The sequence below is a fragment of the Canis lupus genome, chromosome 29 (assembly GCF_048164855.1).
Source record: "Canis lupus baileyi chromosome 29, mCanLup2.hap1, whole genome shotgun sequence".
In the NCBI taxonomy this organism is placed as follows: domain Eukaryota; kingdom Metazoa; phylum Chordata; class Mammalia; order Carnivora; family Canidae; genus Canis; species Canis lupus.
In genome coordinates, this window is record NC_132866.1 from 11,626,486 (window position 1) to 11,641,147 (window position 14,662).

The following is a 14,662-nucleotide window of genomic DNA, read 5'->3' on the forward strand; positions in this document are numbered from 1 at the left end:
AATTTGATTTGGTCAGGGCGAGGGGGGCACTTGTGGGTTTGGGGTGACCTGCCTACCTGGCTGTGGCCTGGTTGTCCTGCCATCGCTTTGTGTCCAGGCCTCTCCTGTGTCAGGCCCCAGGCTTGCTGTTCACCTATGCAGAGTCCTCATGCCACCCGAGAGCCACCTCCCAGGAAAGGCGGTGCTGATGCTGGAGCAACCCCCCCACCCCATCGACTCTATCCTGTGAGGGCATCAGCCCCTCTGCAGAGGGAACATAGGAAGGAAAGTTGGCCTGAAATTCCAAATTTAAACAGTGGGTGTGAGAGGCTCAGGCCCAGGTAGAAGGGGCAGGAGAGGGTGATGAGGGCATGAAGGCCACCTGTGTACGCCAGGTGTGTTCCTTCTTCCAAGGTTGCAGGCGGGGCTCCTCTGGGAGGTCTGCACAGAGCCCTCTCCAGAGGAGGAAGAAGAGGAGGAGGAGCAGGAGGAGGAGGGCAAAGGGACCAGCTGACCCCTCCCTGCCACCCTGCCGGCCTGGAGGGCTTTGCTACCACCCAGGAGGGATTGAGAACATGCACGTCCCTTCTCCAATGGAAGGATGGAGGCTGTAGTGAGGGCCAGAAGGACCCTTAGACACTGGGCCCAGGGCAGGAGGTGGCCGGGTGGTTGGACAAGCGGCAGCTACAGTGTGGGCAGAGTGTGGGCGCTGGCATTAGTGGGGTTTGGAGTAGGAAACCTCTGGAACCCACCGAAGCAATCATTTGTAGGAAACTGATTGAAGAAATCTGTACAGCCACACAGAGAATACCACGCAGAGCAAGCGTGAAGGGGCAAATCCGTATGCGCCGGCACAGACCCCACGTCACCATGCATTGCTAAGTGCAAAAAGCCAGGTGGAGAGTAGTCTACATAGCCCTCATGTTTAGTAAGACAGAAAGGAATAGATATGCAAAGGATACCTCCAGAGGGCTCCACAGGAAATAAAAACTCTCTTCCACTGATAAAGGGGATAGTTCTCACAAAACAGACAAATGACAAAAGAAAAAAGAAAGACAAGAAAGAAAAAAAGAAAGCGTGGGGTCCATGGAATCAGACAGACCTGGGTTTTGAGTCCTGGTTATATCACTTACTGGCTGGATGCTTTCTGGTAGATTCTTTTACCTCTCCAAACCTCAGTGTCCTCATCTGTGAAATAGGGATAATAATCATAATGAGTAGTAGAGAGAATTGGGTAAGAAATGCACTAAGGGGCACTTGAGTGGCTCAGTGGTTGAGCATCTGCCTTGGGCTCAGGTCGTGATCCAGGGATCCTGGGATGGATTCCCGCATCGGCCCCCCCACCTCGTGGGGAGCCTGCTTCTCTCTCTGCCTGTTCACTGCCTCTCTTTCTATGTCTCTCATAAATAAATAAATAAAATCTTTAAAATAGATAAAAATAAATAAAATAAAAAGAAATGCATTAGGGGCAGCCCTGGTGGCCCATCAGTTTAGCGCCGTCTTCAGCCCGGGGTGTGATCCTGGAGACCCAGGATCGAGTCCCACATTGGACTCCCTGCGTGGAGCCTGCTTCTCCCTCTGCCTGTGTCTCTGTCTCTCTCTCTCTCTCTCTGTGTCTGTCATGAATAAATAAATAAAATCTTAAAAAAAAAAAGAAAAGAAAAGAAAAAGAAATGCATTAAGCACACGCCCCCACCCCGAAGTATTGTTAATATTATCTTTATTAATAAAGACCTCTCACACAGGCCACTGTTCCTTAGAGGCCTGAAGGAAGTGGAGACCTCCTTTTCCCTAAGAAATTTGGTTGGGGTGCTGTGAATGTCCCCCGGGTGGTCAGTGGGCAGGCAAGTCTGAAACCAGGTGGTCTCTCCATTTAGGGGCTGTCGGGCTCTGACTGCCTACTGGGCACGCTGGCGGGACACTCACACGTGTCACTGGGCTCGGCATCTGGGGCCACAGGGACAAGACCAGTCCCCACCTTCCATGGGGCCGGCACGGTGGAGGACACAGGAAGAAAGTAGCTCCACCACCAGCCACCGTGCAGCTCACTGAGAACAGCACCCTCCGTGCCCACTTTCCTGGCTCCAAGCCAGGGATGACCTCTAAGCCTGCCTACCATTTGGAGCCAAACTATAAAGTGCTTTGCAAAAGACACCAGATCCCAGAAGAAGACCTTTCCCCAAGATCACACAGCAAAAATATTGAAAAGCTGTCTGTTTCAGGGATTTGGATGACTCATAAGGGCTTGTTTGTGGGGTGAAAAGCTCTGCTGCTAGAATAAGTTTGGGGCAACCAGATGTTCTGCTGCACTGCTTCCTCTCAGGACCTGGCTTCCTAGGGAACAGATCATTAAAACATAAAACAGGGAGGAGCCTGGGTGGCTGAGTTAGTTGAGCACTTGACTCTTGATTTCGGTTCTGGTCATGAGATCAAGCCCCACATCAGGCTCTGCACTCAGTGTGGAGTCAGTTTGTCTCTCTCTCTCTCTCTCTCTCTCTGCTCCTCCCCCCACTCTTGTGCAAGCCCTCTCTCTCAAATAAATAAAATCTTAGAAAAGAAGAGAAGAGAAAAGAAGAGAAAAGAAAAGAAAGAAAAAAGAAAGAAAGGAAGAAAAGAAAAGAAAAGAAAAGAAGAAAAGAAAAAAAGAAAAGAGAAAAGAAAAGAAAAGAAAAGAAAAGAAAGGAAAGGAAAGGAAAGGAAAGGAAAGGAAAGGAAAGGAAAGGAAAGGAAACAGGGACGAAACCTACAAGTTCCAAACAGCAAGCTGGGAAATGGCCTAAGCTGGAAAAGAAGAAAGAGGGGCCCCTTCAGATCTACTCCTACAGACCCCCCAACAAAGATGGGGTTCTATTGGGATAGCAAGGCAAGACACCTCTGTGACCACCAGGAGCTGGTGATACAAGCGTGTGTTTTTTTTTTTTTTTAAAGATTTTATTTATTTATTCAAGAGAGACACAGAGAAACAGGCAGAGGGAGAAGCAGCCTCCATGCAGGGAGCCTGATGCGGGATTCGATCCCAGGACCCCGGGATCATGTCCTGAGCTGAAGGCAGATGCTCAACCACTGAGCCACCCAGGCGCCCATGAGTGTGGTTTTGACCTCATAGATATGTGGGAGGAATGGCTTCTGTCCGGGAAGAGAGGTGTTCTTGAGAATTCAAGAGCATCACCACTGTCTTCACAGCCCAGGCTGGCCCAGCCCGGCCCCAAACCATGGCCAGCCCTGTGCATCTACACTCCATCCACTTCTCTGTCTTTTCTTGAAATTGCAGATCACACATCATGTCATCTGTAAATATTTCAGTGTGCATCTCCAAAAGTTAGGGACTTTTAAAAGAAACATGACCACAGCAATATCGTCACACACACACACACACACACACACACACACACATACAAAGAATGGAGTTTGTAAAACATGTCACTGCATTCTCTAATAAAAATAACAATAAACTAACATTTACTATTTGCAGCATTCTGGATTCTCATTATATCTTATTGAAACCACCCACCGCCCTGCCCTCTGAGGTAGTGAGGAACTGGAACACCCTACCCAGAATTTCAACACTGGCTGCCCACAGAGTGCCTGTACTTCCCTCCTACTTTAATTTCCATTTTCTTATAGGTTAAATAAACACTTTTCATTTTGAAATAATGATAGATTCACAGAGAGTGGCACAGACAGTATGAAGGCGTCTCTTGCACCCTTTACCTGGTTTCCCCCAGCGGCTGCATCTCACGTCATGAGAGAGCAACAGCAGGGCTGGGACACTGACATTGGTCCAATGCGTGCATCTAGTTTTATGCCTTTTTATACGCATGTAGGTATGTGTAACCACCACGGCTACCAAGTACAGAACTATTCCATCATCACAAAGATCTCTCTCACGCTGCAGTCACCACTCCCCATCTCTTCGCCCAAGCTCTGAAAACCTCTAACCTGTCCCCCATCTCTATAATTTGAGACTGATGCATAATCCCCTTGAGATCCATCCAGGTTGTGAGTCTCAATACTCCCTTACTTTTTATTGCTGAGTACTATTCCGTGATGCCGGATGTGTGACAGTTTAATCATTTGCTTATCAAAGGGCATTGGCTTCCCTGCTTTATTGTTTTCTCCTTAGTATTTTTGACAGACTTTGTGTTTATTTATGTGTATTTTCCATACCCCGTCTGGAAGGCAAGCTTCCTTAATGCTGGGAATTTTTTGCCTCTTTTGTTCCTTGTTGCATCTCTAGGGCCAGCGACTGGGCCTGGCCTGCAGTAGGCGCTCAGTAAACACTTGTAGAGGGAATGTTGCATGGGTTTTACGGAGGAAGAGATTTAGATGGAGGAACCCTAAGTGACCTGCGCAACGTCCTGGAGCCAGTAGGTTGCAGGGCTGGGTCTCCCAGCAGCTCTCTTGGCTCAAAGCCCCAGGCTCAGCCCCTTGCCGGCCCCGCTCCTTCTCTCTGGCCAAGCATGGGCAAAGTGGTTCCCGTCTCTGTGTTTCCCTTGGCTTAAAGGACCCCGGCAGGGGTTTTCAAAATGGAACTTTACTGACAACCCGCAAAGCCAAAGGGAAATAAACAAGGGAAACGTGAGGACTTATAAAATGTTGAACTTGTAAAATAGAATCTTTTTTTCTTTTTTTTATAAGGAGTGTGAGGATTTTGTGGATAAAGCACCTAAAATGCTTCAGATAGTGCCTGAGACATAACATAAATGGAATAAACACTACTCGTCTCCTTTCCTAGTTCGTTTCCTAAGTTCCCAGAGCGGCGTGAGGTGCTATCGGGGCACAAGAGTATACAAGGCTATCCACACCCTTAGGGAATTTATAATCTACCTGGGGAGACAAGGAGGTAAAATGCTTGGTATATAGTGAAGCACAATATGAGTGTAAGACACTATTAATATAATGAATATATTGACATCAGTTACTGCATTTGTTTCCTATTTCTGCTGTAACAAATTACCACAAACTTAGTAGCTTAAAACAACACACACGTTTATTATCTCTCATTCTGGAGGGCAGAAGCCTAAAACGGGTTGGCAGGGCTGTCGGGTGGCACAGCAGGTGGAGAAAGGTCAGCTGGAAACTGCCAATACTTGCAGTGCTCTGTGACCTATACTGGCCTACAGTACATTGATAAAATATTTTTAAAATAATAATAGGGATGCCTGGTGGCTCAGTGGTTGAGGGTCTGCCTTGGGATCAGGGCGTGATCCCAGGGTCCTGGGATCGAGTCCCACATTGGGCTCCCTGCAGGGAGCCTGCTTCTCCCTCTGCCTCTCATGAATAAATAAATAAAATCTTAATAATAACAATAGTAATAGTAATAGTAAATGAAAACCACAAATGAAAAAAAGCCTCCCACAAAGAGACCCCCCCCCGCTCCTTGGACTCTGGTCCTTTGTCTGTGCTGCTGCACATCTGTCCTCCTGGCCCCCAGGTACCTGGTAGGATGGGAGACCCTTGACTGCAAAGCAACACAGGGGAGCTTTCCAGGGTGAATGAAACATCCTATATCTTGATGTTTATCGAGATAACATAACTCGATATGTAGATTTGTGACTGTATACGTCTGTTAAAACTCAATAAATTGTACGCTTAAAATTGTTGAATTCTATTGTCTGTAATTATGTGATAATCGAGCCGATGAAAAGAATTCTCGGGAGGGCTTGTTAAGCAGCCTGAGCTCGAAGCACTTGCCAGGCTCGCTGGTCTACGCTGAAGATTGGGGTAGGACTCGACAGCCCCGTAGACACCTCCCTTTGGCTCTGTAACCAGTTCTCCTCCCCTCCTCCTCCTCCTCCCTCCTGGGCCACTGCTCAATGGACTTCTAGGGCTCTGGGAAAGGGCCCCAGTCCCCAGGTGTGGAGAAAAAGGAACTGGTCCCATGTCAGCCCAAGACACACCAGAAGCTCCTGGGCCCGCCTGCAGGGAGTCATGCAGAGATGAATCGAGGGTTCAGACGGAATGGGACGGGCTCTTGCATGCAGTCGGCAGCCCTCGGGAGCCCTGGGGCAGGGGGCCCAACCCGGGGTCCCTAGTGGACCCAAGCAGGCACCTCCGCCAGGCACGCCCAGCTCGGTCTGGAGACCCCGGGCAGCGGTCGTGGCAGCTGGTCCGGGCAGCGGTGGGCTGGGGCCTGGAGAGCACCTGCCAGGGGCCGGCTGACTCACGTAGACCCGGTGACCGGCCGGCCGGGGCCCCAGGCCTGCGCCCCAGGGACGTCAGGCGTAAGGGCTGGTGCTCTGCCCTCCTCCCCTTCGCTCTCTGACCCCAGCGCGGCCCTCCGGGATACAGGCCACCCCCGTACAGTTTCCTCCAGCTCCCTCCACGATCCTGGCTGCTTGAAACCATATACATTGGGTCCTGGAGATCAGAAGCCAGCGTGGGTGTCACTGGGCTGACTTCAAGGTCAGGGATGCTCGTTCCCGGGATCCCAGAGGAGCATCTGTTTTCTGGCCCCTTCCGGTTCCTGGAGGCTGCCTGCGCTCCTGGGCTTGGGGCCCCTTCTCCACCTTCAAGGCCGGCCAAGGCCAGTCAGGTCTTCCCCACATCGCTCTGACACAGGCTTCTGCCTCCCTTTCCACTCTTCTTTTAAAAATTCATTTATTTGAGAGAGAGAGAGAGGGAGAGAGAGAGAGAAAACCTGCGTGTGGGGAGGGGGCAGCGCAGCACAGAGAGAATCTCAAGCAGACACCCCACTGAGCGTGGAGCCCGTGGGGGGCTCCATCCCACGACCCTGAGATTGTGTCCTGAGTCGGAACCAAGAGTCAGATGCTCAACCGACAGAGCCACCCAGGCGCCCTTGTCCTCTTCTACCCTTAAGGACCCTTGTGATTACATCACCCACCTCTTCACCCCCCGTAATCCAGAAGAGCCTCCCTATTTTAGAGTTAGCTGATTGACAGTCTTAATTCCATCTCAGCCTTAATTCCAGCTGGCCATACAACAGGACATTGTAGAAGTTCTGGGGACCACTCTCCTGCCTGCACACTGTCAAGGAGCTCGTGTTCTAATGGGGGAGAGACTTAGCAACAGCTGAGTTCAACACCGCCTGGGTAAGAGCTCACAGGGAGCATAGCCGACCCAGGCAGGCCACCCCCCACGTCTCAGAGAGCAACTGACCGAATCTCTATCTGGGAAGGGGAACTTTTGCAAATGCAAAAACAGAATCATCTGCCCAGACTCCTTGCTCTTGACTGGGCATTGACATAATGACGTTGAGCTCCAGAGAAGAGGACCTGAATGACAAGGGGAGTCAGTCCGAGGGTGGCGCAGACTGAGGCACAGCTTGTGCAAAGGCCCGGAAGTGAGAGGGGAGAGGTGGTAATGGAGAGCTACAGAGGGCTCTACACATGGGGAGACATGGCTAGCTTGGGCTCTGGAATGAGCATTGTGTCTACAGCCCTCTGCCCGTCTTTGAAGCTCCCCTTCTTACCATGTACCAAGAAGAAAGCCTGGGGGGTGGTCATCCACAGAGCAGAGCTTCACGCGTCAGACCCTTCCCAGGCTCACTCTCCGTCTGGGCCCGGGCCCCCCCTGCCACGGTTCCCACCTGAACACGGCACAGGGGTCTGGGGAGGAAGGCCCTGGTCTTTCAGGCTTCCCTCCTCCCCGACAGGAGCCCCTGCATCTATAACAGAGCCCCCTGAAGGTGGGACGCAGGACAAATTACATCACAGAGTGGGAGGACACAGTCTGAAACTGGACTGAAAATGCATTCCTGGGACCCGAAGATGCAGAGCCAGCCCTTCCCAGGGGCTTCCCGAGCATGCGCCCCCGGCCCCAGCCTCGTCTTGAGGTGGACCCTTTGCTGGCAGTGGCCCCAGAGCCCACCCAGTTCGGCCACCCACGTCTCAGACATTAGTCACACAGAAGACTGGTCTTGCATCCAACTGGCCACTTTTGGCCACGAGGGCAGTTCAAGAACCTGCACCCCGACGAGATCCTGAGGGGCTCAGAACGTTCTCTGCCTTGGGAGGGGCTTCAGCACAAACCCCCTGGTGGGTCTCACCTATTCCCCACATGACAGCCTCCAGATCTGCTCCCAGACTTCACAGGTGTGACCAGTAAGGGACCGATGACCACCCCCCACATCTCAGAGAGCCACCAAATCTCTCTCTGGGAAGGGGACCCTTTGCAAATGCAAAAACAGAATCCTCTGCCCAGACTCCTTGCTCTTGACTGGGTGTTGACGTAATGACGTTGAGCTGCTTCTTGCCCCGGCTTCCACGCCTCACGTGGAGCCGCGGACGGGATAGACGAGCAGGCTCTGTGGCTAAGCTGGCCCTGCCGGTTACACGGACTGGCAGGAGCGTGGAAGCTTTGCTCTACTGAATGAATCTGTTACCTGATTTGCTAGTAAACGTGTCTGCAGCATCCCCTCTGCCTCCACTCACTCTCTGGAGGCCACCCTTCACTTGGGGCAAACCTTGGGGTGGGGGGTTGCTGATTCTTCATGTCACATTATAGGGAGAAAAGGCCTTTAGAGGGATACGTTTTCTGTCTTGGTTGCTGTTTTGAGAATGAATTAGAAGGAGGTAGGTTCAGGGAGAGGAAGATCATTCCCCTGCTCCTGGCGCATCTACTGGAAGGGGCCCCTCCCCTCCTCGGTCTTTGAAAAGAGACACACTAGGCCCCCACCTGTCTTTGAAAAGAGGCATAAATAATCCAATAGGAGGGATCCCTGGGTGGCTCAGTGGGTTAGCACCTGCCTTCAGCCCAGGGCGTGATCCTGGAGACCCCAGATGGAGTCCCACATCGGGCTCCCTGCATGGAGCCTGCTTCTCCCTCTGCCTGTGTCTCTGCCTCTCTCTCTCTGTGTCTCTCATGAATAAATAAATAAAATCTTAAAACAAAAAATAATCCAATAGGGGAGTTAAATGAAATCATAAAAAATGCTCACTTAAACCCACGGAAGGCAGAAAAAGGAGAAAAAGAGAAACAAAGAACGGAACAGATGGAAAAGAGTTAATAAGACGGTAGATTTTCATCCACCCATATTTATAATTATTTATTTAAAAAATATTTTATTTAAATTCCAGCTAGTAGGGATCCCTGGGTGGCGCAGCGGTTTGGCGCCTACCTTTGGCCCAGGGGCCGATCCTGGAGACCCGGGATTGAATCCCACGTCGGGCTCCTGGTGCATGGAGCCTGCTTCTCCCTCTGCCTGTGTCTCTGCCTCTCTCTCTCTCTCTCTCTCTCTGTGACTATCATAAATAAATAAAAATAAAAAAAAATTCCAGCTAGTTACCATACAGTGTAATATTAGTTTCAGGTGTACAATACAGCGATTCACACACATCACCCAGTGCTCATCACAACAGGTGCACTGCTTAATCCTTATCACCTATTTCTCCCGTCCCTCCGCCTACCACCCCTCTGGTCACCATAAGTGTGCTCTCTATAGTGAAGAGTCTGTTCCTTGGTTTACCTCTCTCTCTCTTTCTCTTCTTCCCCCTTTGTTCATTTGTTTCGTTTCTTAAATTCCACATATGAGTGAAATCATACAGTATGTGTCTTTCTCTGACTGAATTATCTCAGCATTATACTCTCTAGCTTCATCTATGTCATTGCAAATGGCAAGATTTTTTTTTTAAAGGAAGAGTTTTTATTTTTTAATTTATTTATGATAGTTACACACAGAGAGAGAGAGAGAGGCAGAGACACAGGCAGAGGGAGAAGCAGGCTCCATGCACCAGGAGCCCGACGTGGGATTCGATCCCGGGTCTCCAGGATCGCGCCCTGGGCCAAAGGCAGGCGCCAAACCGCCGCGCCACCCAGGGATCCTGCAAATGGCAAGATTTTGTTCTTTTTTATGGCTGCATACTATATACTGGAATACACACACACACACGCACACACACACACCACATCTGCTTTATCCATTCATCAGTCAATGGACATGTGGGCTATTTCCACAATTTGGCTATTGTTAATAATGCTGTTATACACATTGGGGTGCATGTGCCCCTTTGAATAAGTATTTTCATTGCATCCTTTGGGTAAATACCTAGTAGCACACCTGCTGTATAATTATTTTCAGTGTGATTAGTTCAAACATACCAGTTAAAAGAGAAAGATCATCTGATTAGCTGAAAAAGCAAGACCCAACTCTAGGTGGCCCATAAGAAATCCACTTTAGTTATCAAATAGTTTCCCCAGGCTTGCTGAGTTTATTTTCTCCCAATAAATAGCTCAAAAATCTATTTGCTTTGAAGACCTCTACTTCCAAGTTTGGGCAAAAATCAAGTTCAGTTTTTTCCAGGCTTAGATGAGCTCCATAATACTGGGGTGTGAGGTTTTGCCTTCCCCAGTGTTATCTTGTGCGTAGTTTACTTTGAAATACTTTATAGTATAAACAGCGGAATAATACATGTGGAAATTAACTTCAGTCCACACTCTTGCTGTGCATATTCAGCTTACTCAGACCCTCATCGGGAATCCACGCGCCCAGGGTGGACGCAAGTGCTCCAAATATGGTTGCCCAATCTACACCCGAGGGCTGACTTAGCAAAAAGAGGTTAGAGATCATTTTGTACGAGGAAATGAGTGATGCTCAGAGATGTGGTTGGCTAGAAAGACTGGCAACTCTAGCCTTTTAGGAATAAGGAATAGGAATCCTACAAACCCGACAATTCTTACAAAAAATCCTGCTGGGGTTTTGGTTAGAATTGCCTGTAATCTATAGTTAAAATGGGAAAATGTGTATCTTTATAGTACGGAGTCTCCCAATTCATGAGCATGGCATATTAAGAGCTTTGATTTCTTTTAGCAATAATTTTTTAGTTTTAGCCTAGAAGTATTTTACATTTTTTTTGGTTAAATTTAATCTTAGGTGTTTTATGGCTTTTGATGCTGATAATTTTTAAATTTCATTTTCTGTTTGTTGCCAATATAAAGGTGTACACTTGATTTCAATAGATTGACTTTGTGTCCTGAGACCTTGCCAAATTTTTCAGATTTCAAGTGTGCTAGTGTTGGGCTTTGTTTTTTTTTTTTGTTTGTTTTCACTAGATCCTTTGGGTTTTTTTTTTTTTTGTATACAATTATGTTATTTCTAAATAGATAGCTTAACTTATTTTCTCCCAATCTTTATGTCTTTCAAACTCTTTTTCCCTTAATACATTGCTTAAAACCTCTAATTTGATATTAATTAGAAGTCCTTCCCTTTTTCCTGCTTTTAGGGAAGAATGTGTTCAGAATTTCACTACCAAATATGATGTTAGCTCTAGGGTTTTTTTGTAGGTGGTACATCCAGTCAAGGAAATGCTCTTCTATCTTAAATTTTCTGAGAGTTGTTATCATGAATGAGTGCTCAGTTTCTTTTCCTCAAATGCTTTTTCTGCATCTTTTGAGATGATTATATGATTGTTCTTTGTTCTGTTAATGTGTTGAATTATGTAGATAGGTTTTTGAATGTTAAACTAAACTTTGGTTCCTGGCATCAACTCCATAAACTATTTGAGTGACAAATGGGACTTGATGCTTTTGCATTATTTATTAGTTTCCAAAATAACCCATTAGTTCTCTAGACTTTTCTAAAGGTGACTAATGGGGTTTTTCTTTAAGAAAATACTATTTTGAGCTCCTGTATTTAAACACGCTTGATGTGTTAATCCACATCACTTGTTACTCTTACTAAGGCTCCGATTGCCCCTTTTAGGAACACTCCTTCAAGTTGTTCCTCGAGTGTTTGGGACCAACCCTCATAGTTGTTGATAGCATCCTTGTTTTCCAGGACGACAAGATACTCCAGGATCCTCTTGGGCATTTCCTCCTCCAGACTTGGAATCAGCCATTTCTCCAGGAGTCCTGGTTGCTTTTAAGTGGGAAGTGGTACTGAGGCCACAGTCTGGGCGCCACGGTCCTCCTGCCAGCATGCTGGTCGTTGCTTCTAATGAGTACATACTTTTTTAAAGTTTTTTTTTTTTTTTTTTTGTATTACATAGCTTTTACTTAGCTTCTGTGACTTTGTTTTTATTATTTTTCCTTATGTTGAAAACTTGTCCTAATGTCATAACTTGTTTTGCTCTATCATATATAATAACTGCAGAATAATAATACCCATATTATTACTAACAATATGCTTAATGAACATAGTTTAATGTTCTTTGGCAGTTCTTAGGCTATGTCCCAGTATAAGAATGCATCGTCACATTTCTGTGTTTTAAAGTCACTTGGAAATGCTCTCTGTGTGATTATGCCACCAACTGTATAACCAGATAGATTTGTTTTACTTGTGTTTTGATTTTTAGGGATTGCTTTAAAAATGCTTAGTTTTGTCTTGTAATTATCTAGGGGTGCCTGGGCTAAGCAAATGACTCTTGATTTTGGATCAGGTCATGGTCTCAGGGTCATGAGATCGAGCTCCACATTAGGATTCACACTGGATGTGTGTTTAAGATTCTCTCTCCCTCCCTCTCTCTCTAAAAAAAAAGAAGAAATATATATAATTATCTAACACGTTTACACGTGACTGTTAAATTTTCCTTGAGCCCTGTGCTCCTGGAGAACAGAGATGGTTAGGGGAGTCCCACTCACTGTTTTGTGTTTTGGGAAAACAGCAGAAACACCACCCTTCCCCTTAGGACTCAGAGAAGACCCAGGGATGCTCCACCCCCTACCTGTTTGTTTACAGCCCTCCAAATTCCCATCCTTGGTCTCATAAATGATTAGCTGAATCGCCAATCCCCACTGATCATCCAAAGTGCTAGCCAACCAAACGTCAGTTCAGTTTCTCTCCTTGCTCCAGGACCCTGCAAACTCTGGCCCATCTTCGGCCTGAGCCAGCCCTCGCAGGGTAAAGCATTCTCTTCTAGAAGGATCTGGGTGTGGGGCAGTGGGAGCTTTGTTTACTCCTGTCCCTAAAGCAAACCCCTTTTTGCCTGACCCCGGAGACCTTGCAGATCTTAGGGTCACAGCGTCCTGCTTCTGTTGTATCTCTACCCATGGCTGTGAAAGTTCCTTTCAAATAAAAGTCTCTTATCACTAAAGCCAGATTTGTTTTTCGTTTGATATTGCTTCCAAAGTCAAATCTATGAGGCACACTCAGCAGTCTGGCTTTTATATCTGTCCCCTCGCCCTGCCCCCTGTTGGCCATCTCTTCCGATAGGTAACTATTGTTTTCAGTTTTGGTGTATCCTTTCATTTTTAAAAGCGTGCGGCAGTACAATGATATACTGTTGTATCCTTGCTCCTGTTTTTTATATATATATATATTTATTTTTTTTTCCTTGCTCCTGTTTTAAAGAGCAAGGGCGGCCGACTAGACGCACTGTTTCCTGATTACAGGCAGGAGCCTCAACCACCTGAGCCTCTGCTGTCTGCAGAGCCACAGCTGCCGGTAGGCAGTTCCAGTGAGATTTCCAGGAGGTGAAAGCACTTTGTGAATCAGCCACCCTCAAATCTGAGGTTCCATCTGAATCACCGGGTGGGTCTGTTACCAGCTCCCACCCCAGAGCTTCCGATTCCATCCAGTGGAGGCTGAGAACACCGATCTCACAAGTCCCCGGGGTGGTGGCCGCTGCTGGTCCAGGGCCCGACTTTGAGAACAGCTGGTAGGAACTCCCCTCCAGGGCGGCGCAAACGTGTGTGTTAATAAGACACCTGTACCTGTGCCTGCAGTGCCGAAGGGGACAGCAATGCGAATGGAGGTCCTGGTTTGACCATAGACCCTGGCCTGATGTTAGGGTTTAGGTCTCTCTTCCCAAAGGGTAATCCTGGGAGCAGCAGCTTCTCCTGGGAGCCTGTTGGAAATGCAGACCCATGCTCAGATCCACTGAATCAGAATCCGTATCTTATCAGAATGCTCAGATGGCTCTGTACTCCTCGAAGTGTGAGAAGTCCTGCCCTATGCCCTCTGGTTCATCAACCAGGGGTGGCCGACGTCCCCCTGAGATACAAGGTCCAGGAGGGCAGGGGCTTTGTCGGATGTGCTTCTGAGTGCTGTGGGTAGAGTAGGAGTTCACCAAACATCTGCTGCAGGACTGCATAGGGAGGAGAACTCACCCTCTGGCTGACTGGCTGGGCCTCTTTCCTGCTGCTTCTCCTGAGGCAGTGGGGCCAGGGCCCGACACCTGCTTAAGGCTGATGGCGAAGTGGTGCCAGGCGTCCTGGCCGGTTGCACTGGGAGTGTCTGGGTGTCTGCTCCTGAGGCTCTGACTTTCCCTCCTCTTCACCATCTCCAGGAAGAGCAATTAGATCCCAATACCTTATGGGGCACCTGGGTGGCTCAGGGTATGACTCTGGGGTCCTGGGATTGAGTCCCGAATTGGGCTCCCTGCAGGGAGCCTGCTTCTCCCTCTGCCTATGTCTCTGCCTCTCTCTGGGTCTCTCATGAATGAATAAATAAATAAAATCTTAAAAAAAAAAAAAAAAAGATCCCAATACCCTAGGACGCCCCTCCTAGAGGGAGAGTGGCCTGGAGCTCCTTTGTGCCCTGGGGATGCCCGCTTTGAAGCTTGCCTGGAAACGAATGAGTTGGAGACCATTTCGGTGCCCTCACGTACTAAATCCACAGCTTTCTGGGGTTAGAGGAAGGCAGGGGGCTGAGTGGGTGGAGGAGGTGAGGGAAGGGCACCCCCTGCTCCCCATGGGCCCGGGAAGGGGCCAGAGTTTGGGCAGAGGCAGTAAATGGTGGGGTGGGCGACTGCTGTGGGGCTGGACTTTTTCAGACCGTATGTCCCAG